Source organism: Saccostrea echinata, unplaced genomic scaffold (genome assembly GCF_033153115.1).
Source record: "Saccostrea echinata isolate AGI-Se365-2 ecotype Australia unplaced genomic scaffold, CSIRO_AGI_Sech_v1 ptg000030l, whole genome shotgun sequence".
NCBI lineage: Eukaryota > Metazoa > Mollusca > Bivalvia > Ostreida > Ostreidae > Saccostrea > Saccostrea echinata.
This window is the reverse complement of record NW_026889779.1, coordinates 25,113,777-25,133,644: the sequence shown is the minus strand read 5'-3', so window position 1 is coordinate 25,133,644 and position 19,868 is coordinate 25,113,777. Positions and strand designations below refer to the sequence as shown.

The following is a 19,868-nucleotide window of genomic DNA, read 5'->3' as shown; positions in this document are numbered from 1 at the left end:
GAATTACCATATTTATATTGGATTCCGAAACTTCATAAAAATCCTTACAAACAAAGATACATAGCGGGTTCCAGTAAATGTTCAACCAAGACTCTATCTTTACTCCTCACTAAGATATTAACAGTGGTGAAGGAGAAACTTCAAGAGTACTTTGAACAATATATTCGAGAAGTGGTGAAAATCAGATGTGGATACTTAAAAATTCCAAGGAACTTTTGGAAAATTTGGAATCACAAGATTTTACCAAAATCAACAGCTTAAAAACTTACGACTTTTCAACTTTGTACACAACCATTCCCCACGATAAATTATAGTCCAGGCTTTTTGATACAGTCCCTGAAACGTTCTACTTTCCCATTTTTCCGTTCGCTCACCGTTCGTTCACCGTTCGTTCACCGTGCGTTCACCGTTCGCTCTCCGTTCACAGCTTTGCGTTCACCGTTCACCGTGCGCTCGCGTTCACCGTTCACAAAGCGTTCAGCGTTCGCTCTTCGTTCCGTTCACTTTGCGTTCACCTTGCGTTCAGCGTTCACCTATCGTTCAGTTTTCATTGTCATTCGGAACTCTGTAGTGAAAGGACTTATCTTTTTGTAGGTTAGGAGCTACAGGTTTTTTAATTTAATAACTTACATATCGTGTTTGAAGAATCATTATTTCATGGGGGAAAATATCTACGATATATATTTTTTATTATTCTAACTTAGCTGTTAGGTTATTTATTAAATTACTCTGGAAAATAAATGTTGTTATAAGCACATTCTGTACCTATGTAGAACAATGCTGAATGTGCAAATACTTCAAGCACTGCAACATTTTGTTGTTTTGTTAAAGACGACAAATCGTTAATGGAGATATAATTATCCAAGTCTAATTATGCAGCAAAATTACGAAAATATTTATTTATAACACTTTTTTTTTTCAATTACTACAGAAAATATGTTAGAACTAGTTCTGAGAGTTATACATAGTACTGCGGATATCGTATTAATTTATTATCTTTAGAGCGAATTAAATTGATGGTGTGGTTAAAGAAAATATTTATTTAAAATGTAATGCACTACAGAATTTTCTCTACTTTAATATGTAAAGTCTAAAGTTATAGAGAAAAAAAAAATCTTTCTTCACCGTAACTTTATATGTTTGTCATTCCATATGATTAATACCCCCCCCCCCCTTTTCCCCCTAAATCGGTTACTTACTCAGTATTGTATTTTATTTCCAGAATATTTTAATTAACATTTAAAAAAAAAAAGTTAAGGTCTTTTTTAGAACAAAAACTTCAGTCTCAAAACAAACAGGCATCTAAAAAAGTCACAAAACAATAGTAGTTCAAAATGTACACGTGTCGGCGGTGGTATTTGGAATTGGCAGAGAGTATGTTTCAAATTCAAGTGTTAATGCCCTATGTATTTTATTCAATTATTATTCAAATGTTGGAATCAAATCTAGAAATGATAAAAATAAATGTTATAACTTGTTGGAAATACTCGCACTTCGTCTTCGATGTGACGAAACTTTCACACCTGCACAGTGTCGAATGATTTTGATTGACAGGACAAGCACGTGGACTTCGTGTGAACTTGAAGCAGGAAAATAAAAACGAGTATGTCTGTCAAACAAATGGATTTGATTTGTTGATAAAAAAAGAAGAAGTTACTTTCACTGTCTGATATACTTAGAAAAAAAATTCAGAGTTTTTGTTTGATATAGGTACAAACATGTAGTGAAGCCTGAAATGGGAGGGGGGGGGCTAGCTAAAACGGAATATTTCTCTCTCTCTCTCTCTCTCTCTCTCTCTCTCTCTCTCATTAGTCTGTTTAATAAAAACTATAATAGCATATTACTTGAATATCAAGTTCTGAAAATTGAATTTAATAATATGAATATGTATCTTTGTATTATCTTGTCCGAGTATAATCACGGCCATCTACAGATAAATGCAGAAGTCTGCTCAGTAAACATGGCCGTAGGAACCGAGGGGGGGGCAAGGGGGCCCTGCCCCCCTCCCCAATAATTTTGCCGATATATAGATTATCATAGTAAACATAGATACTATATGCTTGTGTCCCCGCAATAAAAAGTCTGATGATCTTTTTTTTTTTTTTTTTTTTTTTTTTTTGCTTGTCAGGAAATTTTTGGTAGTGCCCCCTCAACGTATGGCTGTGCCCCCCCCCCCCCCAACCGAATTTGCTTCTTACGGGCCTGATAAATCATCATGTAAAATAGAAATGACACATAATATATTATTGTATTAAAAATTTAAAATACGAGCGTATAAATGAAAAACGTCCACTGACCTATGTAATTATTATTTTTTTTTTCATTACTTTACAGGAAATCGCCTTAACACGGAGATATATGAATGGATGTTACAACCACTTTAATTCATTCTATAAGTCAGAAGTTTTCTCTGATTTGTTATCAAATAAGAATAAACATTTTTATTTTCCAACTAAAAAAATATCTCTTATACTTCAGCGTTCGGCAACAATTGCAATGTTTTAATGCGATAAAAATCGTGTGATTAAAAACTTAATGTGCATGCATCGTCTTTCTCAGGACAATTTTGGAGAATTTATTTTATTAGGTCTTTCCACCTTTCTGTGGAAAGGCCTCTTGAAATGCTTATGTTTATTATTATTATTTTTTTTCTTCCCGGACTTTTGAAACCGCAAGACTTATCGAAAAACTTTATAGTTCATGATACTGGACATTAAAAGTTATTTCGAAAAACGACCCCCCGTGTTTGACCCATGACCTCTTACGAAGTTATTGCCCCTTTCGCAAGAATAGCCTGTTATCGCTACTCCTTCGAAACCGTAAACCGTAGAGATACAGAACCTTCACCAATGTTTTCGACTACTCGAGAGGACTTTTCAATCTTTTCATTGCGAAACGATTTGTCGAGCCCTTTAATAAATTACTGCCCCTGAGAGTTTTTGATGTTTACGAATAATGACAAAATTCTCTAAACGATAAGTCGTAAAGACATGGGACCAACTGCATTAGATTTTGTGACCTCTGACCTTGAAATTTTTGTGAAGGTCAAAGGTCAAGGTCATTCAAAATATGAGAAAATTAGCTTTTTTGATATCTCTTTTGTCTTTCAACATATACTGAATATCTTTGCATCTATAATATGTCCTAAAACTATTTGAAAGATTTCATTCTTGTCCCCCGAGCTTGACCCATTCAAAAGTTGTCACCCCTTTTGAAACAAAACCTTGTTATCGCTACTCCTCCGAAACTGTAAACCGTAGAGATTCCAAACCTTCATCAGTGTCTTTGACTCATTTAGTACTCTCTTTATTCTATCATTGCAAAAGCATTCTTTGGACCCTTGTATGAGTTACTGCCCCTGAAAGTTTACGCTACTTACATTTAATTAACTTATTTTTAAAACGGTGTATCCTAGAGACATGGTACCAACTGCTTCGGCATATTTGACCTTTGACCTTGAAATATAGGTCAAGGTCAAAGGTCAAAGTCATTTAAAAACATAAGAAATCCCTTATATATGTGTAAAAAATAGCAATTCACCAAACGACCTTGAACTTTGACCTTGACCTTTGACCTTGACATTGGGTCAAATAGAAAAGTTAGGACATGCATCCAGCTCCAGTATCAGGTAAAAATACAGAAAGTAAAGATTTTTTTTTTTGAATGACCTTGACCCTTGACCTTTGACCTTGACTCAAAGGTCACAATAAGGCTTAAGGATGTGGAAGTAGTTACAATTCCTAGTTTCAAAGAGGCATAAAATAAATAATTCACCCCCCTTCTTAAAAAAAAAAAATCACATCAACAACAACGTAGAAAGTCGCCCACGTGGCACAGTGGTTAGAGCGTTCGCTCTAGAGTCGCGAGGTAAGGAGTTGATCCTTATGTCACGGGTTCGAATCCCACTGTGGGACGTGGAGACCGGTCCTTCGGATGAGACCGTATAAACCGAGGTCCCGTGTCGCAGTAGGTGTTGGCACGAAAAAGACCCCTCACTGCTCAATGGCCGTAAGTGCCGAGCATAGGACAAATTTGCAGCTCTCCACCGGCAAGTGGTGGCGTCTCCATATGAATGAAAAAATTCGAGAGAGGGACGTTAAACAACATACAAACAAACAAAAAAACAACGTAGAATATTACTCTAGAATTCAAACCAGACCTGGGATCGACACCAAATTTGGTACAAATGTGGTATAGACCCCAGAGAAACTTTCTGGAGAGTTTTACGGTGAGTCTTTTAAGTTTATAGAAGTCATGAAGTTTCAAGGCAGAAACTACAAGTTCTGTTGTGTTTGAAATTTAAGTGCAGGTGAACGAAGAAGTGATCTAAACCTTTTATCGGCTATTTCTTCAGATGTCGTTAGTAGCATTCGATTCTCCTGATATGATACGACATTTTAACACCAAGCATTCTCTCTTTCTCTTACATTTGGAATTTATTTGATTTTTATTTAGAATTAATCAGTTTCCAGAAATAGCGATTTTCGGTATATTAAAAACAATTCTCGCTTTCATTGTCGTGTTTCCCCTCTAAAAATGCATGTTGGGAGTTTAATTTGTGATACACATATTTAATTTAACCCAAAGAAATGCTTATTTCAATGTTTCATATTTATTTTAGGATATTCAGTCAGAAATGTTAAAATCCGAACCCGATCTTTTAAGCTTACAAGAAAGCTATTTACAAAAAATTCAACATGCGCACAATATCGATGAATCGGGCTACAGTCCATTAATACATTTTCCTTAGGGAACAGTATTAACGTTTTCTCACGCAGCCCGTCCCTTATTATTTTATATACTGCTTGCAAATTCAGGAACTATTTCCTTTTACGGAACTTCTTTCTTCCCCTACCGATTCCAAAAATACGCTTGCATTTCTTCTATAGTCTTAAACAATTAACTTACGTATGTTATCGGAATGCGTGGCCGAATGGTTAGCGCACCTGCCTTGCAACCCAAGGGTTTTGAGTTCGAGCCCAGCCGGAGGAGCATTTTTTTTTTTTTTGCATATTTTGCATTTTTCTCCTTTTTTTCAACCCAAATGACACGGAAACACTTAAAAAGGTGGAAAGGCCTCTAATTGTTCTCTGAACAATTAGTCTCCTAGTTAGGTCTTTCCACCTTTCTGTGGAAAGACCTATTGATTTTCTTCTGTTTATTATTAGGTCTTTCCACCTTTCTGTGGAAAGACCTATTGATTTTCTTCTGTTTATTATTAGGTCTTTCCACCTTTCTGTGGAAAGACCTATTGATTTTCTTCTGTTTATTATTATTAGGTCTTTCCACCTTTCTGTGGAAAGACCTATTGATATTCTTCTGTTTCTTATTATTATTATTTTTTATTATTTTTCCGCCGTGTGATTTTGAGTTTCAAGATCTATCGAAAAGATTTATACTTCATAAGAATGTACTCCGTAAAAGATTTTTGCAGTTGACCCTGCGTATATGAACTTTGACCCCTCAAAGTGTTATGAACTCTTTCGCAATAAAAGCTTGTTATCGCTACTCCTCCGAAACCATAAACCGTAGAGTTACAGAACCTTCACCAATGTCTTCGACTAATTGAGGGGACTCTTCAATCTTTTCATTGCGAAAGTATTCGTGGACCCCTTTTATGAGTTATTGCCCCTGAAAGTTTTTGATGTTTACGAATAATTAAAAATTTTCAAAACGATAAGTCGTAGAGACATGGGACCAACTGCATAAGATTCATTGACCTTTGACCTTAAAATATATACAAAGGTCAAAGGTCAAGGTCATTCAAAATATGAGAAATTAAGCTCTTTTTATATCTCTTTTATCTTTCAACATATACTAAATATCTTTGCATCATTAATATGTCCTCTTAAAACCATTTCAAAGATTTCATACTTGTCCCCTAAGATTTACCCCTTTTGCAGTTATTGCCCCTTTTACTGAAAACCTTGTTATCGCTACTCCTCCGAAACCGTAAACCGTAGAGACACAAAACCTTCACTAATGTCTTCAGGGTCTTTAGACACAACTTCAATCTATTCAGTGCGAAAGTATCCGATGACCCCTTATATGAGTTATCGCCCTTTAATGTGTTTGTGCTTACTATTAAACCTTATAACTTTAAAACTAAAAGTGGGAGAAGCATGGGGTTAATTGCAATGTGACCCTTGACCCTTGACCTTGAATATTTGTTCAAGGTCAAAGGTCAAGGTCATTTCAAAATTTTTAAAATTTTCACTTTTTCCATTTTTCAAACCATTTCTGGTTTCTCTTGTATAAAAATAAACAGTAGAGAGTAAAATATGAAAAATATATGAAATTTAAAGAAGGTGGAAAGACCTCTAATTGTTCGAGAACAATTAGTCTACTAGTTATTATTATTATTATTCTTCTTATTATTATTTTTCTTCCGCTGATTTTTTGTTTCGACATTTATCAAAAAGATTTTTTATTCATCGTAAAGGTCAGAAAAAGTTATGAACAAATTTGACCCAACGCGTATAACCTATGACCTCTTTCGCAGTTATTGCCCCTTTCACTAGAAACCTTGTTATCGCTACTCCTCCAAAACCGTAAACCATAGAGTTACGAAACCTTCACTAATGTCTTCGACTAATTGAGAAGACTCTTCAATCTATTCATTACGAAAGGATTCGTTGAGCCCTTTTATGAGTTATTGCCCCTGAAAGTTTTTGAAGTTTACAAATAATGAAAAATTTTCAAAACGATAAGTCGTAGAGACATGAAACTAACTGCATTAGATTCCTTAACCCTAGACCTTGAAGTTTATGTCAAGGTCAAAGGTCAAGGTCATTCCAAATATGAGAAATAAAGCTCTTTTTATAGCTCTTTTGTCTTTCAACATATACAGTATATCTTTGCATCTTTAATATGTACTTTTAAAACTATTTCAAAGATTTCAACTTTGTCCCCTTAGCTTAACCCTTTTAAAAGTTATTGCCCCTTGTGCGAAAAACCTTGTTATCGCTACTCCTCTGAAACCGTAAACCGCAGAGACATGAAACCTTCACTAATGTATTCAGTGTCTTTAGACACAACTTCAATCTATTCAGTGCGAAAGTATCCGGTGATCCCTTATATGAGTTATCGCCCTTTAACGTCTTTGCGCTTTCTAGTAAGCCTTATAACTTCAAAACTAAAAGTGGTAGAAGCATGGGGTTAATTGCAATGTGACCCTTAAACTTTGACCTTGAATATCTGTTCAAGGTCAAAGGTGAAGGTCATTTAAAAATTTTAAAAATTTTCATTTTTTCCATCTCTCAAGCCATTTCTGGTTTCTTTTGTAAAAAAAATAAACAGTAAAGAGTTAAATGTAAAGAATATATGAAATTTAAAGGTGGAAAGACCTCTAATTGTTCGAGAACAATTAGTCTACTAGTTATTATTATTATTATTAGGTCTTTCCACCTTTCTGTGGAAAGACCTATTGATTTTCTTCTGTTTATTATTATTATTATTCTTCTTCCGCTGATTTTTTGTTTCGATGTTTATCGAAAAGATTATTCGTTGACCGTAAAGGTCATAAAAAGCTAGGAACAAATTTGACCCAACGCGTATAACCTATGACCCCTTTCGCAGTTATTGCCCCTTTTGATAGAAACCTTGTTATCGCTACTCCTCCGAAACCATAAACCGTAGAGGTACGGAACCTTCACAAATGACTTCGACTAATTGAGGGGACTCTTCAATCTTTTCATTGCGAAAGTATTCGTCAACCCCTTTTATGAGTTATTGCCCCTGAAAGTTTTTGATGTTTACAAATAATTAAAAATTTTCAAAACAATAAGTTATAGAGACATGGGACCAACTGAATAAGATTCAATGACCTTTGACCATATAATATATGCAAAGGTCAAAGGTCAAGGTCATTCAAAATATAAGAAATTAAGCTCTTTTTATATCTCTTTTGTCTTTCAACATATACTAAATATCTTTGCATCATTAATATGTCCTCTTAAAACTATTTCAAAGATTTCATACTTGTCCCCTAAGATTTACCCCTTTAAAAGTTATTGCCCCTTTTACTGAAAACCTTGTTATCGCTACTCCTCCGAAACCGTAAACCGTAGAGACACAAAACCTTCACTAATGTCTTCAGGGTCTTTAGCCACAACTTCAATCTATTCAGTGCGAAAGTATCCATTGACCCCTTATATGAGTTATTGCCCTTTAATGTATTTGCGCTTACTATTAAACCTTATAACTTCAAAACTAAAAGGCATAGAAGCATGGGGTCAAGTGCAATGTGACCTTTGACCTTTGACCTTGAAAATTTGTTCAAGGTCAAAGGTCAAGGTCATTTCAAATTTGTTAAATTTTTCATTTTTTCTATCTTTCAAGCCATTTATGGATTCTTTTGGTATAAAAATTAACTTTATAGAGTAAAATGTGAAAAATATATGAAATTTAAAGAAGGTGGAAAGACCTCTAATTGTTCGAGAACAATTAGTTTACTAGTTATTATTATTATTCTTCCGCTGATTTTTTGTTTCGATGTTTATCAAAAAGATTATTCGTTGACCGTAAAGGTCATAAAAAGTTAGGAACAAATTTGACCCAACGCGTATAACCTATGACCTCTTTCACAGTTATTGCCCCTTTCGCTAGAAACCTTGTTATCGCTACTCCTCTGAAACCGTAAACCATAGAGGTACGAAACCTTCACCAATGTCTTCGACTAATTGAGGAGACTCTTCAATCTATCATTATGAAAGGATTCGTTGAGCCCTTTTATGAGTTGTTGCCCCTGAAAGTTTTTGAAGTTTACAAATAATGAAAAATTTTCAAAACAATAAGTCGTAGAGACATGAAACTAACTGCATTAGATTCCTTAACCCTAGACCTTGAAGTTTATGTCAAGGTCAAAGGTCAAGGTCATTCCAAATAAAAGAAATAAAGCTCTTTTTATAGCTCTTTTATCTTTCAACATATACAGTATATCTTTGCATCATTAATATGTACTTTTAAGACTATTTCAAAGATTTCAATCTTGTCCCCTTAGCTTAACCCTTTTAAAAGTTATTGCCCCTTGTGCGAAAAACCTTGTTATCGCTACTCCTCTGAAACCGTAAACCGCAGAGACACGAAACCTTCACTAATGTATTCAGTGTCTTTAGACACAACTTCAATCTATTCAGTGCAAAAGTATCCGATGACCCCTTATATGAGTTATCGCCCTTTAACGTCTTTGCGCTTACTAGTAAACCTTATAACTTTAAAGCTAAAAGTGGTAGAAGCATGGGGTTAATTGTAATTACAAGTAATAACAAGATTAACATTATAAATACTTCTGAGCTTGATTAATGTTAGTTATCTCCATATTTGATATTAGAATTGATAAAAGTATCATCGAACCATTTGGAAAAAATAATGCTTATAAACAATATGCTACTTTAAATATAGTAATTTAACATTAGGCTTACAATTACAAGGGATTTACTTGAAAATTAAGGTTGATATATATTCAATAAATATCGAAGAATGCAAATGATCTTTTTTTTTTGTTTGCTATTCTACCTCCTTTATTCATATTAAAGCTATGTTTAAGCTGCTGCTAAAAGGGATATTTTTGGTATAGTAAAAGATGATGTTAAGCTATAGTTTTTCTATAACAATCTATCATTTGGTTTAAAAATAAGTTGACTACCTGCTAATTAAAAGAAAGTGCTTAATTCAGAAGATAAATTTAGAAATAAATAAATATGAAAATGGCACTACTTTTCTAAGGTTATGGACACATCTTTCTCTTATATTGTCCTTAAACATGTTTGCTGCTGTAAATACATGTCGGATTACAATAAAATATTAGCAAAGGTATTAAGATTTCACCTTCTACGGTGAAATATGTGGAGATAACGAACAATATTCGAGCTAAAAAGTCCATTAAACATTACAAAATTGGAGCAGAGCAAACACCGACCTCTAAGACATCAGAGGTGGGATCAGGTGTCATGGAGGAGTGAGCATCCCTCTGCCGACCGGTCACACCCCGCCGTGTGCTCCTTGTCATGATCAGGAAATAACGGGAAAATCCGTCGACAAATCAGTGTGTAAGTAATGGCCTAATAATTAGTAAGAAAAAAAGTCAGTCAGCATTTGACTTAATGAAAGATTATATTTGCTGACAGGGTCATGGTATCAACCATAGAACTTACGAAATGATGACTTTAAACGAGACTGCTAATATTCTTCCTTCATCAACTTGTTTGTCAATAATTTACCTCGGCTTAGAAATTGTTCATACGTAGAGCATGCTAATGCGTATCGAATCAACTGAGAGATATAAACCCCGTATGCAGATGATAAGGGTATATTGCTGTAAAGTAAGGGAAGTTGACGATTGAAAAGTTAACGTTAAAGTCATCACGTTTATTATAAAGCGTTGTTGTTAGATTACCATTAACGTCTTTTTCTAATAAAATATCCAAATATGAAACAGATGTGTCAGACTCTGTGGTATCTTTTATCTCAAGCTCACCGGGATATATCGTGTCGACTTAAGAATGAAAATAACCATTAATTGAAAATACGTCGTCGATATATCTAAATGTCGAGTTGAAGGCCACAGCAAGTGTTTTCTTTTCACGTAAAAAAAATTGAACAAATTCTGCTTCATATGAATACAAAAATAGGTCTGCTTATAAAGGGGCGCAACTGGCACTCACGGGAATTCCAATAGATTGTTGGAAGACCTGGTCTCCAAAAATCACATAGATATTGTCAATCAGAAACTCGAGCATCTTTTTAATGTCAACTTTAGAGTACTTGTGTGTACAATCAGATTATTTTTTAACAAAGTAATTTGCAAATGACCAAAGACAAGGTAAGTAAATTTACGAGTTCCATTTTTATTGAAAAAGCAACTGTCACCGATGTCAGAAAGTCTGGACTTTAGTTTATCGTGGGGAATAGTTGTATATTGAGTTGAAAAGTCGTAAGTTTTTATGTTGTTGATTTTGGTAACATTTTGTGATTTCAAATGTTCCAAAAGTTCCTTGGAATTTTTTAGTATCCACATCTGATTAACACCACTTCTCGAATATATTGTTGCACAGTACTCCTGAATTTTCTCCTTCACTACTGTTAATATCTTAGTGAGGAGTAAATTGATTGATTGTTTGTTTGTTGTTTAACATCCCTCTCGGGATATGGAGACGCCACCACTTGCCGATGGAGAGCTGCAAATTTTGACCTATACTCGGCACTCAGGGCCATTGAGCAGTGAGGGATCTTTTTCGTGCCAGCATCTACTGCGACACGGGACCTCGATTTATACGGTCTCATCCCATAGTGGGATTCGAACCCGCGACGTAAGGATCAACTTCTTACTCCGCGACTCTAGAGCAGACTAGTGAGGAGTAAAGAAAGAGGCTTCGTAGAACATTTACTGGAACCCGCTATGTATCTTTGTTTGTAAGGATTTTTATGAAGTTTTGGAATCCAATATAGATATGGTAATTCAAATTCAGTTTGGTTGTTGGGAATATTAAAAATATTTAAACTGACATATGATTTTGAAGAATTTCCTCCTTAGAAAGGGAGCTATGGGTATAAGTTGGATTACCACTTGTAGAATTAAATCCAAGTTCCTCTAAAACACAATTTATATAATGAGCCTTACAAACAAAGACAATGTTGTTGTTATCAGCTTTGTCAGCAGGGACCAGTACGTACTGATCGTGTAAGCTATCTGATTCTTTTTTCACTTCTGGATTTTTGAATACAGAAGGATAGATGGTTTTCATACTACCCCTCAATCGTTTAATGCAAGATTTTAACATATATCTGATACATTTAATCCATTCTGACAAAGTGTCAAGGTCTCCTTTTTCATGTCTAACCCAACGCATGGCGTAATCCTCTACAGAATCAACAATACTTATGAAATAACTACGCCAGTTGAAGGATCGGGGTATTTAGGACCTTTTAAAATTAGTGATCTAAGGTCCTCATTATTACCCGGTAACTGTCCCTGAGGTATGGAAAATAGGAAACCATTTTAAGTTACCAAAACTAAATTTTATCAACTGGTAAAAATAAAATAAATTTTTTCACTTAATATTTTTTTACAATTAAGAAAGGGTAAAAATTATCGGATTACGTATTGTATTTATTTGGTTTCCTTGAAGGACTTTAATGTCTGAAGTATGAATCTGATTATTTACAAATACGGGATATACGAATTATATAACGAAACAACGTTACCTTTTCACCTTGTCATGAATGTTTTCAATAAATATTTTTTTTATTTTTTTATCAACACCAAAATAACCATTGATAATTTTCTATCAATCCATTTACACACATGCTTCTTTTTTTTATTCTTAAAATATTTAAGATGCACGAAGAAAAAGTGGAATTATGTGAAATTAAATAACGAGTGATGTTTGGTATTGTTCATACATATATACATGTATATAAAATTTGATACTATTTGATAGTATCTATTGACCTTTTAGGTCTGGTCCAGAACTTCTTCATCTATAGCTCACTATATTGATATAACATAATTATCCTCCTGACAAGAGTGTCAAATGATAGTATAACAGTGACAATTCTGAAATGCTCCCATAACTTTGTTCTGTCCCATTACTAAATATATAATCATCATTGAAAATATATTTTCAATGTTGAATATTCATTAATCAAAAATGTTGAGATTTATTTGTTATTGAGATGTATTGATTCAAAAATAATAATCTTTATTTTGTTATTAAATGATTTGCGGTTTGTTCAGGATACAGATCATTTACATGTCCTCTCTAAAACTCGAAAAGGGGATGTAGTGGGTGATATAAATATCACTGGCCATTTCTTCTCTTAATGACAAATCACACCATCCATCAACATCTGAAAATTAAGCCAACATTCAAACATTATTTATGAGTTTCATATTAACTAGCTTTCAAATTGCATATCTTTAAAATACAGAAAAAAAAACACTTTCAACTGTTTGGCTTAAGGTTGATTTTCAGAATTTCATGAATATTATCGCATGGGCATTTTTAATACAAGTACCCCTGATTCTGAAATTCTGACTGTTGATTTTTATCATGTGTACATACATTTTCAGAGCGATAAGATTATTATCTGAATGTGTGATGATCGAAGCCATTCATGCGTCAAGTCTAGCCCACTTGCGAAGACTCACTAGGTTGTATGCCTACTGTTTCGACTTCAGTTGACTCTGCAGCTACGGATATGTTTGATAATAAAAAACACAAAGCAAAAATTATATACTAATTTAGAACATAGTTTACACAAAAATAACCATTGTTAGAAACTGCTTTGCAATTTTCACTAAACAATGAAAAGCCATTAAAATATTTGCTTATCATCTATAAAGTTTAAATTCTACGAACAATAATAGATGGGGTAAGATGCACATTACATTAATTCACAGTACTCAGTGGTGATTTAATTAATATCATGATTGTATTTAAAAAATAATAAAGGGTAGGTGGATAGCAACATGGTGTTTACAGTAATTAAAACTTTACAAACTGGAGAATTATACCCAACCTCCCCCGATCTCAATCTGGAGATGCTGCAGTGACAGTAAGAACAAGGTACGGCTTCAATACAAATATTGCCCTGTGTTTTTCTTAAAAATGAAAGTGATGTAAAAAAAAAATTAAAACTCATGCTTTCTGACTCATTAAAATTCCATGCAGAAAGATCATACAAATCATTTTGCTTACAAGTTCCTCTAAATGCTAATTGTGACCTCATGGACTTGTGCATTTTTGCCGTATTTTCTTTAAAAAGTTGCATTTTCAAATCTAGTTTTCTTTCAGATAATATTGTCCACAGGCATCGCCCAAGAAGATTTTGAGATATGTGATTTTTCAAAGAATGTTACACAACATTTCAAAAAATTAAAGTGGACGACGGCTGTGGACACTATTTTCATAAGGAAAATAACCCTTGAAATGGGTCATTTTTAGTCTTTTTCTGTTGAAAATAGAGAAATGCATCAAATTAACGACGTCATATTTCCAGAATGGTACTCCTTCACGAAATATTCTTTCCCAATTTATCACAGTCATATAACTCAACTAATATTTAAGCTAGTTTCAAAACTTGTTGAAAACATTAAATTTTTAGGGCACAATAAAGCTAAAACCGTACCTTCTTCTTTCTAGTACTGAATATGACGTCCACCATATACGGCAATATTTTCTCCATTGATGTATGATGCTTTTTCAGAGGCCAAAAAAAGAAACTATCGAGGCTACATCTTCCTGCTCACCGATCCGCCCAGAAGGGTTCTCTTTTGCCCTTGTATCAATAAAATTGAACACATGATATTTGGAATGCATGCATTAAAGTAGTCCTTGTACCTCAGTGTCAGCCTTCAGTAAAACAAAAAGACATAATTGTATAATATATAGAGTGTTTTATATTAATATCTTCTTACTTAATACTTTCTTCATCAGAAATACTGTATATTAGAGTCTGTAATATAGACACTTCAAATTACTCGTGTGTCGACAATTTCAAATTAATAAATCTTTCTTTTAGTATTTTGCATACTTCGTATTTATGTCACTTGCACAATCACTGAACTGTACAATGTTTAGTGTTTTTGATTGATAAATATATTTCATTGATTTTATAATCTTTCCAGTGGCAGTTTTAGAGTTATTGTATCCTGTATGGTATGATGAGAGTAGGCATATTAAACTTAAAAGTAAAATTAATTCCATTTGCCCGATTGTGACAAGGAGCACACGTCCGGTGTAACAGGTTGACAGGGGATGCTTACTCCTCCATTGCACCTAATCCCACCTCTACTCCCAATTTTTATTGTTTCAATGGACGTTTGAGCTTGTTTACTCCTCGTTATGTACTTATTTCATCTCTTATTTCAAAATACGATTTTAAAAAATAATTCCAATAAAACGTACATGCAATTAGATAAATATTGATAATGGTCTTTCAGATTTTGAGATAAATGATTCGTCACAATCTATAACCTTACTGTATGATTCTTCATATCCTAAACCAGGAACGTTATCACGTCTCAGAAAATTGCTTCGTATGAGTCCAGGCCTGTTGATGATACTGAAAGTGCAAAGACTGAATACGAACAAATAGATTCTTTTGAAATACATAGATTAATTTATTTGTTACATCATTGTATATAAAAGATATTTCCACAATTCTCACACAGGAATATATTTCATATGTTTAAATATACCTTGTAGTATTTGCTCGCACTCCAAAGGGCGCTAACTCTGAAACAGGAGAGTGATAGTGTTAGTTGTACTGAAAATTTTATATGTAATTACCGTCTTCCAAGGAAGACGGTATACTGAGTTGAGGAATTTTAGAGTCTTCGGACTATGCCCTTCCTCTCTTTTGTGATTGGTAAAAATTGCATGATGAGAAAATTTTCAATTATTTCATTGGTTGAAATGCTGTTAAAGGCAAGGGAGATAATTTTCTGGTGATCTAATTTTCGTACGACTTAACAATTTTTGAAGATTTTTCAATCGTAAAAAATTATGACAAAACGAACATTGGAAATGTGGCAGCAATTAATTCATAATAACATGCTAGTTTGTTTTATAGAAACTTCAGGGCTCTAATTGGCGACTAATTTAGTCGCCATGGCGCCTAAAAATTATGATTTATGATATAAAATTTTTCTATAAGTCGCCAAATTGGCGACCATTTTAAATTGACTTGGTGTTCGTCAAATTACTGAACTATAAACATTCTCAGTTTTTTTTATAAAGAGCAGAAAAGAAATTTAAAAAGTTAGCAATGGACATGTCTCTGTATATTGACTAATATCAGTTTTTAAATTGATGAAAAAAAAAATTATCTGGCGACTAAAATTTTGCATTGGTGATTAAATTATTTTGATTAGGAGCCAGTTTGCGCCTAAATTTTAGAAGTCACATAAAGGCCTGGGCAATTAACAAAAAGAAGTTTCTATATTTTCATTGTTTACAGAATTGATCTTTATTGCTTGCAAGCTTTAAAGCCTGTATTTATTCTTTTTCCCTCACCTCGGCCGATTCGTACCTCATCTACATATCACAAAGGTGACGGAATCAACCGAGGTTTGTCAAATGATCTTGGCAGCAGAGTCGAAGTTTACGGAGACAGCCGAGCATCTGTTAAAATTTCACTTGGTAGGGATTATATCAGAAAAAAAAACTAATGGAGAAATACGAATCCAAGAATTTTTCAAGAAATATACGGACTGGTAGGTTTAAGTCAGTTTACTGTTTAAGGTTGTTGCTAAAGACGGTAAGCTTTTTGAAAAAGCTCTACTTGTTGAACTATTTGTATTGATATTTGCCCATTGATCGTTGTATTGATCATTTGCCTATAACACAAGATTAACACAATTAAGAATGTAAACATATTTTCATGCATATATATGAATAAAGTCAAGCATATTTTTGGAACGCCATAGCTGCCTTATGGTCAATTTTTAATAATATGATGTGGTTAAATCATTATATGATGTGGTTAAATCATTATATGACGTGGTCAAATAATTATATGCAGTGGTGAAATCATGATATGCAGTTGTAAAATCATTATATGATGTGGTGAAATTATTATATGCAGTTGTAAAATCATTATATCATGTGGTTAAAACATTATATGATGTGGTTAAATCATTATATGCAGTGGTCACATCATTATATGATGTTGTATGATGTTGTATGATTCGTCACCTTTGAAGACATTAAAATGTTATTGAATTTATTTGTAACTCAATATGACAATTACAATTGACTTTGGATTGTAGGTCAACTTAGCTCTCTGACTCTCTCAGAACTCCGTTAACCTTTATATCTGTCATTGAGTCACTTCTAGGCGTGCTAAAAGTTTAATATTTCCTGTGTTCCATATTCGCAAGAATTGATTTATAGTATAGTTTTATAAATATTACAGACGTAATGTGATCACATGCTTATATGTGAAATTTACTCCATTGTGATATTATCTGTATTGAAAAAGTATGCTTTTCTCCCAATTTATCATGTTTCAATGAACCTTGAGCTTGATTACTTTTCGTTATCTTCATTTTTCATAGAACATCATATAAATTCTAGTAGGAAAACATTCTTATAATTAGTTTTTGAGTACACATATTTCATTGTAATTTAATGAGTTTTTATTGAAATGTACCTGTATCTTATCGTGCATGGTGTAAACCAATTTAGCTCTCTGGAGAAGCATTGTTGATAGTTCACCCAAGTGTATTAATTATTATTAATAGAATTTTTAAAACAAACTTTGGTTTCGAAAATTATTTGCTGAATTTACCACAAGATTTAAGAGTTACACTTACGAAACTACGAACATGTAATCATCATTTGCCAGTTGAAACAGGTAGATGGAATAATATTGATAGAAATTTAAGAATATGCACCATTTGTGATTGTAAAACAATTGGTGATGAATTTCATTATGTCATGGAATGCAAGTACTTTTCGAATGACAGAAAAATATTTCTCCAAAATAGATATTGTAAAAATCCTAACACTTTCAAATTTAATGAACTTATGAACGCAAATAATGTAGAAATACATAAATCATTGTCAAAATTTATTAAAAAAATTTTCAAAACTGTTTGTCCTTCTTAAATCCTCCATATATATAAATGATTATATGTTTACTTCATTCTTTTTCTTTATATACTTGTCTATTTTTTTTTACCCTTGACTGTTATTTTTATGTATATATGTACCTCTTGTACCAGCGATCTGGTTTTGAGAGAATAAAGAATTGAAATTGAATTGAAAATTGAAATTAAGTTGACATTTATGTAATGGCACTATTTAATTATAGGGCTTTTGACAAGGAAAGGGAGTTCTAGAATACAGTCTGGAGTTGAGTCAGGTTTTGAAGTCTTACTTCTGATACTGTAAAATCACATACATTCGTAGGGTTGTATTGATTGAGGAAAAAATTGGGGTTCGTTGAAAATTGGTTTCCTGAATGAAGAATTCTTGAGAAGTAATTTATGTGAAAATTTACATTTCATGGTGGACATGAATACGTGGGTCTCTTTATACTTGGAATTCAAAGAAAATTAACCCTCCACGAGATTAGTGATATCATAGTAGTAAAAGTAAAAATAAATTAACTAAAAATTTCTTAACTAAAGACAAGAAATCCTAATTTAAATTTTTGCTGAAAGGTTAGTTTCAGATTTACTCATTGAACTCCAGTCCATAAGTTAAATAATGTCTTTTGTAAGCGAGCTATCTCCCAGACTCGGCAAATGACGTGACCACTGCATATAATGACTTAACCACATCATATAATGATTTTACAGCTGCAAATAATGAATAAACCACTGCATATAATGATGTGACCACTGCATATAATACTTTAATCACATCATATAATGATGTAACCACTGCATATAATGATTTAACCACATCATATAATGATTCAACCACATCATATAATGATTTTACAACTGCATATAATGATTTAATCACTGGATATAATGATTTAGCCACATCATATAATGATTAAACCACATCATATAATGATTTTACAACTGCATATAATGATTTAACCACTGCATATAATGATGTGACCACTGAATATAATGATTTAACCACTGCATATAATTAATTCACCACTTCATATAATGATTTTACAACTACATATCATGCTTTAACCACTGCATATAATGATGTAACCACTGCATATAATGATTCAACAACATCATATAATGATTTTACAGCTGCATATCATGATTTAACAACTGCATATAATGATGTGACCACATCACATAATGATGTGTCCACATCATATAATCAAAAATTGATCTTAAGGCAGCTATGGCGTTCCATACATATTTCTTCTCGTTAACGGTATATTACACTCTAAACATCGTAACAGTGACGTAAGTGAAGAAATGAGTTAATTCGTAACGTGTGCTTAATAGGTGCAGAAATAAGTTAATTCATACTATGTGCTTATCCTCGAGGCTGCCTTGGACATGGAATAAGAACAATTTCCAGGGATCTACACGAAAGGAAACGGAAGGGTCTTCTGCAACAAGTGGTTTCTGTACTTTGTACATCGTCTAACAACATATTTTCCTGTTTCTAATTTGGCTTGATTAAAATGACTAACAATACCTTCGATGTGACAGTAGACAATACACTTGATATATTGATGAAGCACCCTGAAAGGAATGAAAAAAAAAAAAGAAAATCTTTGAGCTACGATACATCAAACATAAAGTGACTCAATGAGCGTAGATAAAGACATTCTAGTCAGAATGGACAAAAGTTAAGTCAGACTAAGTATTTATAACGTTAGATGTGTACATTTTCCTATTCTTTAACCATTGAAAAAAATAAACAAACATTAACAACTTCAACATCAACAATGAAAATTAATCAATTTTCCTCCTGATTTCAGCTTTATCTCCAATACTGTCCAAAAGCCAATATTTTCACTGTGTTCTTGACCGACAACTTTCAAGAAAATATGTTTCAAAAAATAGATAGAGACAGTATAGTCAGAATAAGTGGACAAAACTTAGGTCGCATTAATTCTTAATTTGGTTAAGGCTTTTATTCAGAATAAAATCTTAAATCAATACATTTACCATAAAGATATCATTTGTCCGTCTCTTTTTCCTTTAATGTTTACAATTTACACTTACCCTTTGTGACCTTTAGATATGGTATTACCAGCTGTGTGATAAAGTACGCTGACTTGCTATTGACGTTCATAATTTCATCAAAGTTTTCTTCTGTTTCCGTCGAAATTGGCATAGACCTCCCCATCCCAGCACTGTTTACCTTGTATAAAGAAAACAAATCGTATTTCTTTTAATAATTATATATTTTTTTTAACTGACCAGAGTT

General features: G+C 33.1%; 2 long non-coding RNA genes across 2 annotated transcripts in view; both read right to left on the bottom strand.

Annotated features, from left to right (window-relative positions):
• Window positions 1-12,684: 12,684 nt before the first annotated feature.
• On the bottom strand, window positions 12,685-13,195 carry LOC133196605 (uncharacterized). Its single transcript, XR_009722383.1, has 2 exons — window positions 13,065-13,195; window positions 12,685-12,849 (listed from the first exon to the last, which is right to left on the bottom strand). It is a non-coding gene; the product is annotated as an uncharacterized LOC133196605 (long non-coding RNA).
• A 1,788-nt stretch (window positions 13,196-14,983) lies between these two features.
• LOC133197582 (uncharacterized) overlaps window positions 14,984-19,868 on the bottom strand; it is a 139,820-nt gene continuing 134,935 nt past the window's right edge. Inside the window, exons 3-4 of the long non-coding RNA XR_009722432.1 lie at window positions 15,203-15,239; window positions 14,984-15,054 (exon numbers count right to left, since the gene is read on the bottom strand). This is a non-coding gene — a long non-coding RNA (uncharacterized LOC133197582). The remainder of the gene's footprint in view (window positions 15,055-15,202; window positions 15,240-19,868) is intronic.